Genomic DNA, 14631 nt, shown 5'->3' on the forward strand with positions numbered 1-14631 from the left:
CTCTATTTCCTCTCTGTCCAGTTCAGGTTTAGCTCACGTGCCGGGCCCAGCAGTGGGATATGCCTCATCGATCAGCAGTCACTTTTGTTTCTTCTTCACTCTTTTTCTTCTTGAAAAAGAGGAACAAGAAGTGAAAATAGCTGAAGGAGTGGGGCACATTCTCAAATGATAAATACAAGAGGAGCATGAATCATCCCCTTATAGAAATGACGAGAAAGGATGGAAAAGGTAACGGTTTGGGAGAAGCAAGTTATGTTCTACATGGCTGATTCAGCTCTCTGGAGTGAAAATGAATCATCAGAATATTTAAATCATATTACCAGTATTAACACACACAAAACCCCCAAGCTCAGGAAACCTTTGTTATGAAACAAATTTGATAGCAGGCAACAAAAGAACGAGGGAGCACTTGCTAAAACCCTGCGCTCGGTTCTGCTGCGTGTCCCAGCCCACAGAACCTCGGAAAATCGGAGTTTGCTGCAATTTCCATCACAATGCCCCACTTAAAGCAGAGCACTGAGGAGCCTCACAGCCCTAAAGCCTTCAGAAAAAGCACACCGGCTCTCCTGTACCTTCCAGAGCTTTTACACTTGGGCAGGGACACGGAGTGTTTAAAATAAAGGCATTACCCACTGGAGAGCGCATTCTCCGGGGTAATTACTCCTGAGGAAGGATTCATTACTCCTGAGCAGCACACCGTGAGGGGATGATACAGGCATCAGCTCAGAGACCTGAGTAGGAGGTTTGACACTGGAGCTGTTCTTATCTAATTGAACCCCAGCCCAAGCTACAGCATTAATGAAGCTGTCACACATCACATTTCAGGCAGGCTCCAGGTGGAGATAACAGAAAGGTCAAAGGATGGTTTTAAATCCCTTTATTTTCTTTCCAGCAGTCTGGCTCAGCTTAGCTTGGCTGGGACAAAAAGTGACCCGTGTGTCTGGGGATGTTTTCTTTGCATAGGAAACATCCAGTACCAGGACATAGCACAGCAGAGGCAGCAAAGCAAACCACAGGACTCCTTTCCATAATGAGTTGCAAAGGTTTTGTAGTGATGTATCTTGTCCAGAAAAAAAGCACATTTGTGTATTCCGTAAAAGTTTGTCACATTTCAATTTCTCAATACCAAAAAGAAACGTGTCTGTTCAATAGCTGGAATCCTCAGCAGGATCCAGATGAGGTAGAAATCCATCTCCAACTGATTTCTGGTTTGTTTTTTAGTCCAAACCTTTTCGCTTCTTTCTCAAATCTCCAATTTTCTCTTTCAACACTGACAGTAAGGAACAAAAGCTTTCATTTTCTCTGGTGAGCAAGAACCCTAACGAAGATTAGCCAAAAAATCCTGAGCAGCTATTTTTAACAGAGAACTTTTTAATAAAGGAATGCATATTCCTGAAGTAAACATGGACAGGAAAGGCAGAGAGGGAGACTGACAGGCAGGGAGACAAGCGCTGCTCCGAAGAGAAGCCTCTGAAACATCTGGAATGTTGCAGTGAAAGGTTATTTACCACCAACGTCAGCCAGGCCCAGTGCAGATGGTTCTCATTAGCCTGAGATCAAGAGACCAGCAAGGCTAAAAATATGTGTTTGCTTTTTTAGAAACTGGACTTGGTTTTCTGTGCTTCAAAAATAATAATCACCCTTACGCAACTCCTGAAGCTTAGAAGTATTTTCTTGGAATATTGTTTGGCACGCTGGTTGGGCTGCAGACTCTGTGCCATTGCTATTACTCACACAGCCCTTCCCCCTGAGGATTTGGTGATGTATCTTTTACTTAGAAACAGGAGGATGGCACATTACGCCAAAAAACGATGACTTTTGTTTATAAAGTGACAAAATATCTGCATTTCTGCTCCAGGCCAGGCTCTTGCCCGGAGTGAATGTGTGCAGCTTCCCTGGAATCCACTGGAATATTGGATGGAGTCACTGTGGGGGCCAGAGAGCCACTGGCAGCAGCACGTGCTGTACCTGGGGAAGGTTGGGAGTGCTCATGGTTTTCTTGGGAATTTGGAAATAGTTGGTTAGAACCAATGGGAAAATGTTGAGTTACATCAGGCAGGAGCCTGGCTCAGTGGGAATGAGAGCAGTTCCGAGGGGAGATGAGAGGTTCTGGTTTCTGCTGGCATGGTTTGTGAGGCCACCTCCCCAGAAATCCACCTGCCCTGGAGGCACTGGGGACTTGAATAAGAGAAGCAGCTCCTGCATCACCCAGCATAACACATTTTATATTGGAAGCTCTGACTGGCAGCCAGCAGAGCACGGCAAGAGGGAAGTGTCATTCCATAGGGAATGGTTCAAAGGTTCTCACTGGGGTTTTACAGATTCAATTCAGAGTTTGAAACCATGGGTTTAGTGGAAGGGAAAAAAAGGGAAAGGAAAAGAAGGGAAGGGGAAATGTGAATGTGGTCTAATGAACAATTGTTAACGAAAAGATTTGAGCTCTCAGTGAAAATACTGAAGAAAATTGTTCACATCTTTCTGATGGACCCAAATTGAAAAACAGGCTGTGGAAGAATGCATTTGATAAAATGGTTCCCACTGCCATGGGTTGTCCAGTCGAGACCAATCCTAAGCAGGAGAAAGGCACAGGGCTTACAGGAACCTGTTACTAAATCCAATCTTTTTGCTTGGGAAATAGAATTTGGGAGGGCACAGACCTTAAGTTTTAAGCCTGGGTACAGTAAGGTAGTGTGGCCACCAGCAGAAAGCTGATCAGACCACAGATGAGTGCACTCTGTCACTTAGCTTTGAATCACTTCCTTTTTCTTGCTTGTTTTCTTGCAGTCAGTACTGACAGAAAAAAATAATATTTTGAAGGGGAAAAGTGTGATCACTGCTTCTCTCATGGGACTTCAACTTGTGAAGGATGATTTCTCAGAGAGGCTGGCTGCAGTGGGAGGTGCTGTGAAGTCTGTCCTCCTGGACAGGAAATCTACAAAAATGACTTTGTGGGCTTTTATTAGAGTTTTTGGGGTTTGGGGTTTGGTTTTTTTCTGAGCAGGATAGTAGAAAAAAACACCTCTGGCGTCTTTCTGTCAGTGAAGAACGGCTCAAGCAGGCTGCAAGGAGAGCAGGGAACTCTCCTGTCTCCTTTGGGAAACAGGGACAAGAGGCAATGGATAGAAACTGATGCACCTGAGCATGAGGAAGAACTTTCCTGTGCAGTGATCAAGCCCTGAACAGAGAGCAGAGAGGCTGTGGAGTCTCCTCACTGGGGATATTCCAGAAATTTCTGGACACATCCTGTGCCCTGTGCTCTGGGATGGCCATGCTGGAGCAGGGAGTGGCACCAGTGACCCACTGTGGCACCAGTGACCCACTGTGGCACCAGTGACCTTCTGTGGTCCCTCCCAGCCTGGGATTTCTGTGAAAAACCAGAGGCAGCCTTAGCAGGCAGAGCAGGGGGAATCTGCCACTGCCCAGGCTGGGTCTCCTGGGAGAGGGAGCACTGGAGTGTGCAGGGATGTTTTCTGTCACCTCCCAACAGCACGAAACTCCCCTCAGGAAAAGAACAGAAGCAGATGCAAACAAGGTGAAAGTCAGAGCTAAGCAGGAGCGTGGTCAGAATGAGTAAACAACCCCCAAAGTATTCAGTGACAAATTCCACTCTCATGCACAGAACTATTCTTTTTTTGAGCCCAGCACTGAGCATTTCTTGAAGTAACATCAGCCCCCTGTCCAGGGCTGTGCTCTGCTCAGCAGGGCTGTCAGCTTGGCAAGCGGGCGACCTTCTGTGTAATGTATAATTCAAGTATCCAATACACAAATGATTGCAGCAGAGGCAGAGAACATGCAAATTATGTCCCACATCCTGCTGTTAGTCATCCTCGGGGGGGAACTCACCCCTCTGGAGCCAGGATCCCAGAACACACTGTATGTTTGTTAATCCTCACTTTTTAAGTGTTTCAACAGCAGCAGAAACCTCACAGCCCTCCTCTTGAAAATGACTGTAACCTAAAACTCCTGGAGTAAAAGGCTCAGTCCTTTCCCCAAAAATAGCAAATGAATTATCTGTGTTTTACTGCTGCAGAACGGTTAAAGGTATTAATTTAAAATATGATAGCAAATTACACGGAATCTTTCATCAAAGGCGATCAAAGCACTTTGCATATTAATTACATTTCAGAATAAGACTCTGAGCTAAGCTTTATTACAGGAGATATTGAGTTCTAGGGATTCATCTGAGTGAGAAGAAATCAGGCCACCTGGGATTTACTGCCTGCGACGTGCTGCCTAACCTTCCTTCAGATCCTCTGTGCCTCAGTTTCTGTGTCTGTAGGAGAAGAATGGTCCTATTTAACTCCATTTTCAAAGTCTCAGAAAAGAAATCCTCTGGCATAAGTGATGTGCAATAGTTTATGTGGCAATTCCAGCACCAGAGCAGTCCATGTAGAAGGAAGGGAGGTGAAGTGACAGATGTACCCAGTGGAGTCCTACAGCTGCTCTGTCTGCTGGGAAATTTCCCACTGGGGCTTTCTTGGAGGTGCCAGGATCGCTCCTTCCCCCTTCCTCTCTCAAATATCCTGAAGGCAGAACAGGGACCACCTGAGCAACCCTCACACTCACAGCCCTGAGCATCTCATGGGCTTGGGAAGCTGCCACTTTCACTGTGACTTTCTAGGAGATAACCTTCTGTTTCTGACAGCCCAAGGCAGTCTAAGGATGAGATCATCCAGGTTTTCAGGGGCTATCGACAGGAAATAGGTAGCAAAAATCCTCTAAAATTTCAGTTGAGAGTGTAAGAGAGAGCAGAGGGACAAATCCTGCTCATTTCTTAGCATATCTGGACCAAAGTCATTCATGGGAATGAATCTAGAGTCACTTTCTAGCAATAATGTCATGAAAAACCATCCCATTTTACAACACTGGTAATCAGCGGCTTATGAAAAAATAATCGAGGGCAAATACCTTGAACAAAGGTTATTTTGCTTTGCACATCATTTAAATAGGTCATGGAGAATGATAGATGTGACTAAACCTGAGTGGCTGTACGTCACGAGACCAAGGATAAAATGATGAGAATCAGCAACAATAAACTGGCCCAAGAGTGAGAGGATGGGCCAAGCAGCCTTTGGTTCCTCATTACCAAATATACCAAGAATAACCAAAACAAACACTTAGCCCAGCCTTGGGTGAGTCCAGGATTAGACAGGAGTGTGCAGAAGGCTGTGGTGATCCCAGATCATGGCAAATACCAACTTCTGCTTGGACTTTAGCACAAGAGGTGTTTGTGAGTGCTACCTGTGTGCCCTGAGAGGTGCTGGGCTGTGTTTGCTCTCACACAAAGTCCACGAGTTGGGGGGAGGCCTGTCCTGCTGTTGCCAAAGCCTCGCTTAATCATTTACTGGAATTCAACTCGGTGCTGCCTGCAGTGGCAAGGGAGGGGCTCCTGTAGACCAGCCGGGGCACTGGGATGGGGTTTGTTCTCTTAGAGAGGAACTGGGATGGTTTTTGTTCTCTTAGAAAGCAGAATGGCTGTACAGCATGGGGGAGGAAGGGGAGCAGAGCTGGTCCCACTTTCCTGGGAAGAACACAGCCAGTGGAAGCTGAGGCACTGGACAGGAGTGTTCTGGGGTGAGATCAGACCTTTTGCAACCCATCCAGTGCTCCCCACGGGGCTGCCCTTCCTCTTTTCTACGTGGCACTGCCAGCAACAGGAAAGGCACCAACGTCACCGTGGGTTTGCTTCCCTTCCGTTTGGCAATTGGCACCGAGTCCCCTCCCCAGAGGTGCACGGTTGGAGCAGGTGCCTTCTGCAAACTCCACGAAGAATCCCTTGGCAAAGCGCTCTGGCAGAGTCCCAGTCCCCACTGGAAGCAAACAGATCCATTCAGTGACCCCCATCCCCTCCCAGCAGGATGTGACGGGGCCCTGTGCCCCTCTTGTGTCATCCCCATGCAAACAAGGCACAGCACGAGCAGCAAAAGGAAAAGCCTGGAGGTTCCTGGCCACTGCCACCAGTGTCAGCACTTGACAGAGCTGCTCTGAGATTTGGCTTGCTAATGGCTGAGGAGCTGAGATGAGAACGATTATGGAAATGAGAGATAGCAGTCTGGGCTGAATGCTGCTGGATTGCTTCTTATGGGGCATGTTCTCATCTGCAGTCCTTTGTAATTGCAAAAAATGGTGCCTTGCAGATACCTTGAAGGGACTGGAGACAGACAGATGCATCTCCTCATCAGGAAGTCTGTCTTGATAGGCAGCCAAAATCCAAGGGGAGCGTGCATTATTTGCTGTTATCATCATCATCACCATCCCTAACCTCATTTCCCTGGCGATTTGACTCCAGTGGAAATGCGTGAAGGGCTATCCTGGGGTTTGTGCTGTTTTTGTTAACCATGCTGCCACACAGGTCCTTTGTGCCTCAGGAATGGGTCACACACTGCCCAAAGCCCCCTGAACACTGCTGGTTTTTATTACAAGCTGCACTTGAAAGCCATGTGATAGGAAAGCAAAAAACTGGGTGTGCTGTGAAACACCTGCAGAGACTGCCTGGCTCCCACAGACACCGACTCCAGTGGAGGAAAGCAGGACAGCAGAAAATCAGTAGCAACGAGCAAAAGTTGGTTTATTTGTGCCAAAACAGAATGATGAACCCTGAGCTTTTTTTGCATGTTGCACGTGCAGGAACATGATGTCAACACCTCTGTGGTGCAACAGGAAACAGAAGATAAGACTTGGTGAAGCCTCAGCTCTTCCTGAGAACTGACCTGCCACTGTTTTTGTTTATGTTGTGCTTTACAAAGCCGAGGTTACCAACACAAATAATCTTTTTTGGCAACTTCAGCCTTACTTTTATTTCCCAAACAATTTGAGGTGATTTCCAGTACACTTCTATTTCTAAATACTTGCCTAATTTTGAGCAAGACGTGTGTATACAAATGCTGCACCATCTGCAGTTTGGGCTGTACAGTCACAGCGTGGAACTTCTTGACTGGATGACAAAGAGGAATAAAAAAGAAAATGAAAAATGATGTGCTAGTCATAATTACTAGGCATTCCAGAATATATTTCTGGAGAAGTTATTTGTCCTAAAGATTCATATGCCTGCTTTATAATTGCCAGATGACTATGCAAATATTAGCAGTGACATGACAACAAATGACATCCCCCCACGTATGGAAATGAAGCAAAATCTAAATTTACGAACCACTCATTTTCATTATTCATCTGAGCCTAACCACAGGCACTGGGAAATGTCACTGTAAAATCCAGTGAGGGTTTCTTTTTCTGAACTGAAAATCAGAGGGCTGTTTCTTTATTCTGACAGCTCACTGAATTCAGCACCCACTGCCCTGATGTGCTCTCAGCCACGGCAGCTGAAATTCGACTGAGTTCATGGGGCACTGATGCCTGAGAGCCCAGAGAGTGATGCTCCACGAGGAAAACTGCTCCTGAGAGGAACAGAAGCTGGCACAATGGAGCCCCTGATTAAGGAGAACAATCCCGGAGAATTTCCTCTTGTGCCGAGCTCCAGGAGGAAACGGCGAAGCAACGCAAAGGAAATGAGTGCATTTGCTCAAAATGAAAAGGTCAGCCAGGCACAAGCTTTCAGCTTTGATACATATGTAACATTCCAACTCCCATTTTTATCACACATTATAGCTTCCCAAGGCCCTCGGGAAGCTGACAGAGAGATTGTGAGGTTATCGGGTGGTGTGAGAACGGAACTACCTCTGATTTACAAACCTGTCATTGCAGCACAGCCACTTCTGTGCGATGAAGAACAAAGCAACCACCCAGCAGCATCCCTTTTGCATCCTCATCACACAGCTTTAAATAACAGCTCCTGTCAGCAGCAGAGAGATTCAGACTTCCCCCTTAAAACCCTCTGCAAAGGGAGTTGAACAGAATGCAACATGGGCAGGCAAAAGCTGGTACCCTCCTGTGAACTGCAAATCTACACAGATTCTGCCAGAGGCTCCTGCACGTGGACATCACTCAAAGTTAAACTCAAAGCAGTGACTGTAAATACAGCAAAATCTTTGACATAAAATATTGTTACATTGGGGGAAAAAAAAACCATACAGGGCTCCTGGGTTCCATCCACAATAGTCCCATACCCTGCCTATCACAACATAGTCTCCCCTAACTTTAATTCCCTTATTTATGAAATAGAAACAATAATATTTAACTTTCTGTCGTGGGCCATTGTGAGAAGTGGTGAATCTTCACTGCTTGTCTGAAAGAAAACCAAATTATTACTGCCTGAACAAATGGACTATTTTTATTAATGCAATAGTACCAATGGGATTCATATTATTTCAGTTATGCCTCAGCTTTCTCTGAAAACCAACTCTCAACTCTTTATGTCTGTTGAAAACAGATGGTGAACTTGCTGATGCAGGTGTAAGAGGGTTTTATGGGATTTTAATAAGGAAGGACACAGCACACAGAGTGAAACCATGGCACTGCTGAGGTTAATGGGAATACTCATAGCATATAACACAAACCAGCTCCTTGTACAGCACCTTTTGTATCTCAAGAGCCTCACTGAGACATAACTAAAATACCAAATCAAAAAGGCTTCCAAACACTACCTCAAGACGAGACTGGTAGAACAAAATTTCAGTCCATGCTACTTGAATGTATAATGAAAAATCCATTAGTGACTCACTTTTCCTAAGGATAGAAGGCAGCATCCTTATGAGTCAGCCTTCTGCTGAGAAAAAAACTCCTGCCTTCAATGGAGCAGGAGCCACACCATTGAAAAGAGCTCAATTATCAGCCATTACACTGTGGGACAGAGTGGGGAACAGGTAATGAAAAGAGCAAAAACACATGAAGGACTTAGCTCATGGAGGACCTCTCAGCATTATAAGACTGACCTTTCAATTCAGTGAGAAATGAGAGTTGCACCAATCCATCACCTGCCTGGGAAATTTACTGCAGACCTCTCTGGAAGTCAAAGCACACACGGGTGCTGTGGCTGCAATAGTAACAAGAGTAGGGTTAAAATAGGTGGCTGTCTGGATCAGTTAAGGGAAAAAACGAAAAAAAAAGGTAATTAAATGCACTGAGCATTATCAAATTTGGATGACTGTAAGGGATGAGAAAACTTGCAGAGTGTAACAGATAATATCTGTTACACTAATATAAAATAAAATAAAGAAACAATCGTATATAAGAGGAAACGTGCTGAATACTGACCAAAAAAAAAAGTGATACGGGCTCTGAAATGATTTAAAGGAAGTTACTTGCATCTCTCCAAACAGAGTAAATGAAGGGAGTCTCTCTTCTGTGAGCACTGCACTAGCAAGGTACATTTTATTTTTCATCTCTCACTTCAGCTCTTAAGTCCTTACTCAAGCAAAACTCCCACTGGAGTCAATTAAATCTTCCTTCTGATTTGAAACAACATAACTCATGCAAGAGAAAGCCTTTCAAGCTTGTCAGCTTTTTCACACCTTTTGGCTGCTTGCAGTCATCTGCAGCAGTGGGGCTGTGTCCACATGAGTCACGGCACCCTCGGAACCACATGGCCAAGGAGGCCGGCGTTTTGGAGGCTGGCATTCTCCCTCCGATTAGTTCTACACTAGATTAATTCCATTGTCTTCAGTAAAAACTTCAACGTGCCTTTTGTGGGGGTGAGTCAGAGTTTGGCCCTCCACCTGAAGTAATATTATCTGTGGCTTTGGACAGACACGATTCCACTGCACTGGTTTTTCACTCCACTGCACTGGTTTTTCACTCCACTGCACTGGTTTTTCACGCTTCCACTCCTCCCCCTCAGTGCTCCTGCCTGGGATGTGCTGCCCACACAAGGCCATCAGGACAGGGAATGCAGCATCATGCCGCTCAGCAGCAGGACCTTTCCTCATTTATTCCTAAATATGTTTCTCAGCTGTGTCACAGATGACCCATAAATCTCACTAAAACTGACTGATTTCGCAGCGAGAGAACTCTCTGCCTAAATTCTTTACTTCCCCCTTCTCTGGCTCCCCCCCAGCATTTACCATCAGTGGCTCAATCGCTTTTGCAATTAACAGCTAAAGGCAACAGAAAATTTTCTCCAGGCCCTGCTGCTGGGAAGGAACCTTCTGTTCCAGGGGTTCACTTTCAGCTTCACCACCAGTTTTGACCTAATATTGCCCTCTCTGGGGGAACCACGGCCACCTTGCCCCGTTTCCCTGCCCTGCCTCAGCGGGGACATGGGAACACAGCGTCACTTACGTGAACTTTCCGTGGCCCCATGGGCACCACGGGAACACCAGAGGTTCTCCATTTACATAAAGCAGCTCCAGTCATGACTCATCTCTGCCTTGTCACTGTGACGAGGCTCCTGGTGGCACGGGACGCGCTGCGTCCTCCGTCACTCCGATGTGCCCAACATCCAGGCTCTTGCAGAGCCTGCAAGTGGGGAAATAGCAAAATGTCAAATGTGCCCAGGAAATTTCCCTGCAGCGTGGGACAGCTGAGCTTCTCCTGCTTCAGTAATTGTCAGCCTGTACTCTCACAAGCCAGTATCTCACCTGCAAGGCTTTGCTGGCTGTAGTTGGGTGTCCATCAAGCGTCCATCAAATCTCTGTCCTCCTGGAGAAAGGCCTTTTGTGAATTAACATAATGATTTACATCATTTCCCATGCAGACAACCAAGGCCAGAGGGCTCCCTGCTCAGGGCTGCTTGGAAAATTGGAAGAGGGATGTTGTCCTGCACCATAAACCAGTGGTTACTCAACTGAGAACATCTTCCTCCATGTCAGCAACAAGTCTACAACATTGGGATTGGGTATTTGTCTGCTGTAACTGAGAGTGGATTTCAATCTGCTTAAGCTTTTAAGTTTTAGGCTTAAGGAGTTAATCTCTGTGAACAGCCTATGTTCCCCATGGAATGAGGCTACTGCTCTCTGGAGGAGACCTTTTCCTGCCCTTAGGCTTGAGAGGGAATCTAGGAAAATCAGTTTCATTAGGCTAATGTTAGCCTTAGTGACTGCCTCTGTAATGAAGTTTTCATCTTCTTGACGCTGTTCACACCACTGTCACCAGCAAGAAACATCCACTGATATGGAAAAAGGACATCAGGGAAATTCCATTGAAATAAGTAGAATTGGAAAGTTCTCTTTTCTTTTCAAATAGGGTTGTCCCCACGATGATTTCAGGGAAGAGGGTGAGTGAGTGAGTAAGAAGATGAGGAAGGGGCAGGGAAATGCCAAATACTTTCAGTGCATGCCCTCAAACAATGAATAAAATTTGAAATCAGTAGAATGGAAACATTTGGGATGCAGAATGGAAGAAAGTGAAACACAAATGATGAGAGACTCATGTTTCAGTGCTGGAAAAGTCATGATGAGCAGGACAGTCATCTTTACGTGTTTGTTAGACCCATACTACAAAGCCAACCAAAACAGAAGGGGCTAAATATTGTACCACTGAACCCAACATAATATTCCAAGGTTTATTGCCTAGAGCTCAGTGCTGGGATAACCAAAATCTGTGTATAGATTTCAGAGTCAGCACAGGCCAAAGAATTTCCCTGGGCATTATAACTTTGGCAACCAATATTGCAGAATGGTAAAACAGGAACTTCAAGGGAACACAATATGGACATTTTCTAGGCCTTCTTCCTCCCAGAACCTCATCCAATGCCTGCAGATTGCATGTCAGGCAATCACAATCTGCCCAAAAGTCTGTCGAGTTCCCTTTAGTGGCCTCTGACACCACAGATGAAAGGTACAGACATATTTACAGCATAGGATGCACCAGAGCCAAGCTGCATTAGCATATGGCAGCTAAGATTAATGTTTGGAAGTAGCCCAGTCTCTGAGTCAGACTGATCCTTTCCGTTCATAAACTTTAAAGTGCCAGGAAAAAAGTGAAAAAGTCCAATTAAAATAAATCCTGGCTAACTCCACTGCAGGCTTATCATCACAGCGTGAGGAGGACAGGATTTTGTTCTTTCTCCTGTGAGAAGCTTGAGCAAGAAACCATGAAGTGGCTGCAGCAGAGACAGGGTGAAAGGAGTGTTCTTTGGTGAGGGAGAGGTCTGGAGACTGCTGGGCCTGCCTTCCTCTAAAGGCTGGAGGAGTTTTCTGGAAGGGTTTATTTGTTGCTTGGTTTGAGTCCCGTTGGTTCAGCGATTTCTGATTTTGCACATTGTCATTTGAAGGGGACCTTTCACTTCATTTCTGACAATTCAACCTCCCCAAGTACATTTCCTCGTAGCTTCTGCCGTAAGCTGAAATTTATCCTCACCTTCAGGCTCCTGCACTGGCCTGCCTATGTGTGTGCTCTCATTTGTTCCCAGCTCCCTCCTGCTGGGCCTTTCCATCTCCAGCAGTCTCCCTCTCCATTCATTCATCTCTTTCCACTCTTTCTTGCACGCTCTGTGTCTTACAGCACTCTCCTCACCCCCATCTCAAGCCAATACCTTGAGACAGTCAGTCACCAATTTGGAGTCTCTGTTTGGCCAAGTGGTGATTGCTGGAGCTGGCACCAAGAATTGGATCACAAGGCATCTGGAATTGACCACCAAAAACTAACCCCACTCCAAATCTGAGGCCAGATGCGGTTTTTACAAGGGCATGTTGTGACAGGACAAGGGGGAATGGCTTCAAACTGGAAGACAGCAGGTTTAGATGGGATATTGGGAAGAAATTCTTCCCTGTGAGGGTGGTGAGTTCCTGGCACAGGGTGCCCAGAGCAGCTGTGGCTGCCCCTGGATCCCTGGAACTGTCCAAGGCCAGGTTTGATGGGGCTTGGAGCAACCTGGGCTAGTGGAAGGTGTCCCTGCAGACCAAACAAGGCCAGAGACAATGATTTCTGCTTTAATTCATTAGAGGGTTAATAAAACCTCTTTATAAAATATTTTTCTTTGGCCACGCCCTGATTTCTGCAACAGATTCTTTAGCACTGACAAAACCTCCCCAAACCACTGACCCTCACAGCAGCGCCAAGAGACCAAGTGAGAACAAGGAGAACACAAGTCTCATTTGCAGGAGAGGCAGCAATTAAAAATCCATATCCTTACTATGAAAAAGATGAAAAAAACCCGGTGTATTTCTTGTCTGTAAGTCCCATTGGGCTTACTCAGCTACACAATATCTAGAGGAAATCACTGAGAACACTGATAAGGCAGCACAGAGGACATGCCAAAAGTAAGTCAGGGAAGTGCAATTCAGCATCTCACGCACAGGGCCGGCTCCAGAGGGTCAAAGGATGGGAGAGAACCCGCTAAGCTGCAGTAGCAGCACTGGCTGCCCACAGCAGGAGTTGGCAAGTCTTCCAAGGAAACTTCCAGAGCCTTGTTTGAAAAATTCCTCCTTGTCCAGTTGTTGTTTTGGTTTGCTTGTTTACTGCCCGAGGGCCTTTGTGATGGCCTAGTGCTGCTGAATGCTGCCATAGTCGTTCTGTTGTAAAAAGCTGGTTTCCATGTATTGCTGCCCACGGGAGAGCTCGACAGCCACCTGACCCTGCAGCTGGGTGCCTGAGCCGGCTTCCACAGCTCACACCTGGGAAGGAGCCACCCATTCAGAGAGGTCACTCTCGATACACCGAGCCAGGCACAGCATCCCCATCCCTGCTGAGCCTGAGTGCCCACTGAGAGCCTGCCCGTGCAGCAGCTCTGGGAGAGATCCAAAACAGCACTCAGGCACTAAAGTGCAACTTCTGCAGACTGCTGGCGCCTGTGCTCATGAGAGCAACCCAGGAAAGCTCTGCCTGCCCTCCTGAGCTACGTCAGATGCTGTAAGTGCCCACAGCTCCCGGGGAACGCTTCCTGAGGCGCCGCAAGGTCTGGCGCCTTTTTGTGCCCCCGCTGCTCTGGGTGGGCTCAATTCCGCCAGCTGCTCCTTCCCTCCTTGTCCAGAAATCAGGTGGGGCTTTTGTCAGGAAGGCCTTCAAGACCTTCCATTTCCCAGGCTTGCTGTACCCAGCAGAAGGGAACTCTCAGGAGTGCTTATAGGTATTTAACATCAGTGAGTCATGGACCCCTTCTCAGTATCCAAGTACAGTCACTCTTCCCAAGGTAAAAGCCCTAACCCGATACCAGAGATTCTGCACTTCTGGTTACACAGTGGCTCAGCCTTCAGAGGCTGGGCAGAGCACATTTTTTCCCCTTCCCTTCATGCCCTCAAGTTTCTGACAGCGCTCTGTGTTCAAAGGTCCAGACCTGTCTTCCAGGGAAGTGCTCTCCAGCACTCGGTGAGTATTTAAAGCAGAGGGGTGGCTCATCTCCCAGGCATATTTTCACTGACAAGACTAGCTTAGATGTTGATGCCAAACATGTTACCTAAGCCCACAAGCAAACACTCAGTGGTCCTGTTCGAGTTTCACAGTGAGGTATCCAGAGCTCCCCTTCTCCTGAGTATTTCCCACTGGCCAATGTAGGAATCTCACCACCAGTGCACAGCCTAAGGGCACTCGAGGCCTTCAAGTCCAGGTTCTGAACTATTTCTCTCCAGTGTGAAGGGAATTTCAGGCATTTAACTCACTAGAGAGCATTACACCTTGAGAACCAGGTTCTGATCCTCTACTCTCCTTTGCTGCTAATCCCAAAACTCCTTGAGATCCGGCCCTCTTAGTGTTCAAAGTCCTCTATGCAGGACTTCACCCTGGTTAACTATTAACTCGCATCTCCCTTTGGCCATGACCTTTGGTTGGGTGTTTGCAGTCTCCTGAACTCCACTGAACACT

Source organism: Aphelocoma coerulescens, chromosome 13 (genome assembly GCF_041296385.1).
Source record: "Aphelocoma coerulescens isolate FSJ_1873_10779 chromosome 13, UR_Acoe_1.0, whole genome shotgun sequence".
In the NCBI taxonomy this organism is placed as follows: domain Eukaryota; kingdom Metazoa; phylum Chordata; class Aves; order Passeriformes; family Corvidae; genus Aphelocoma; species Aphelocoma coerulescens.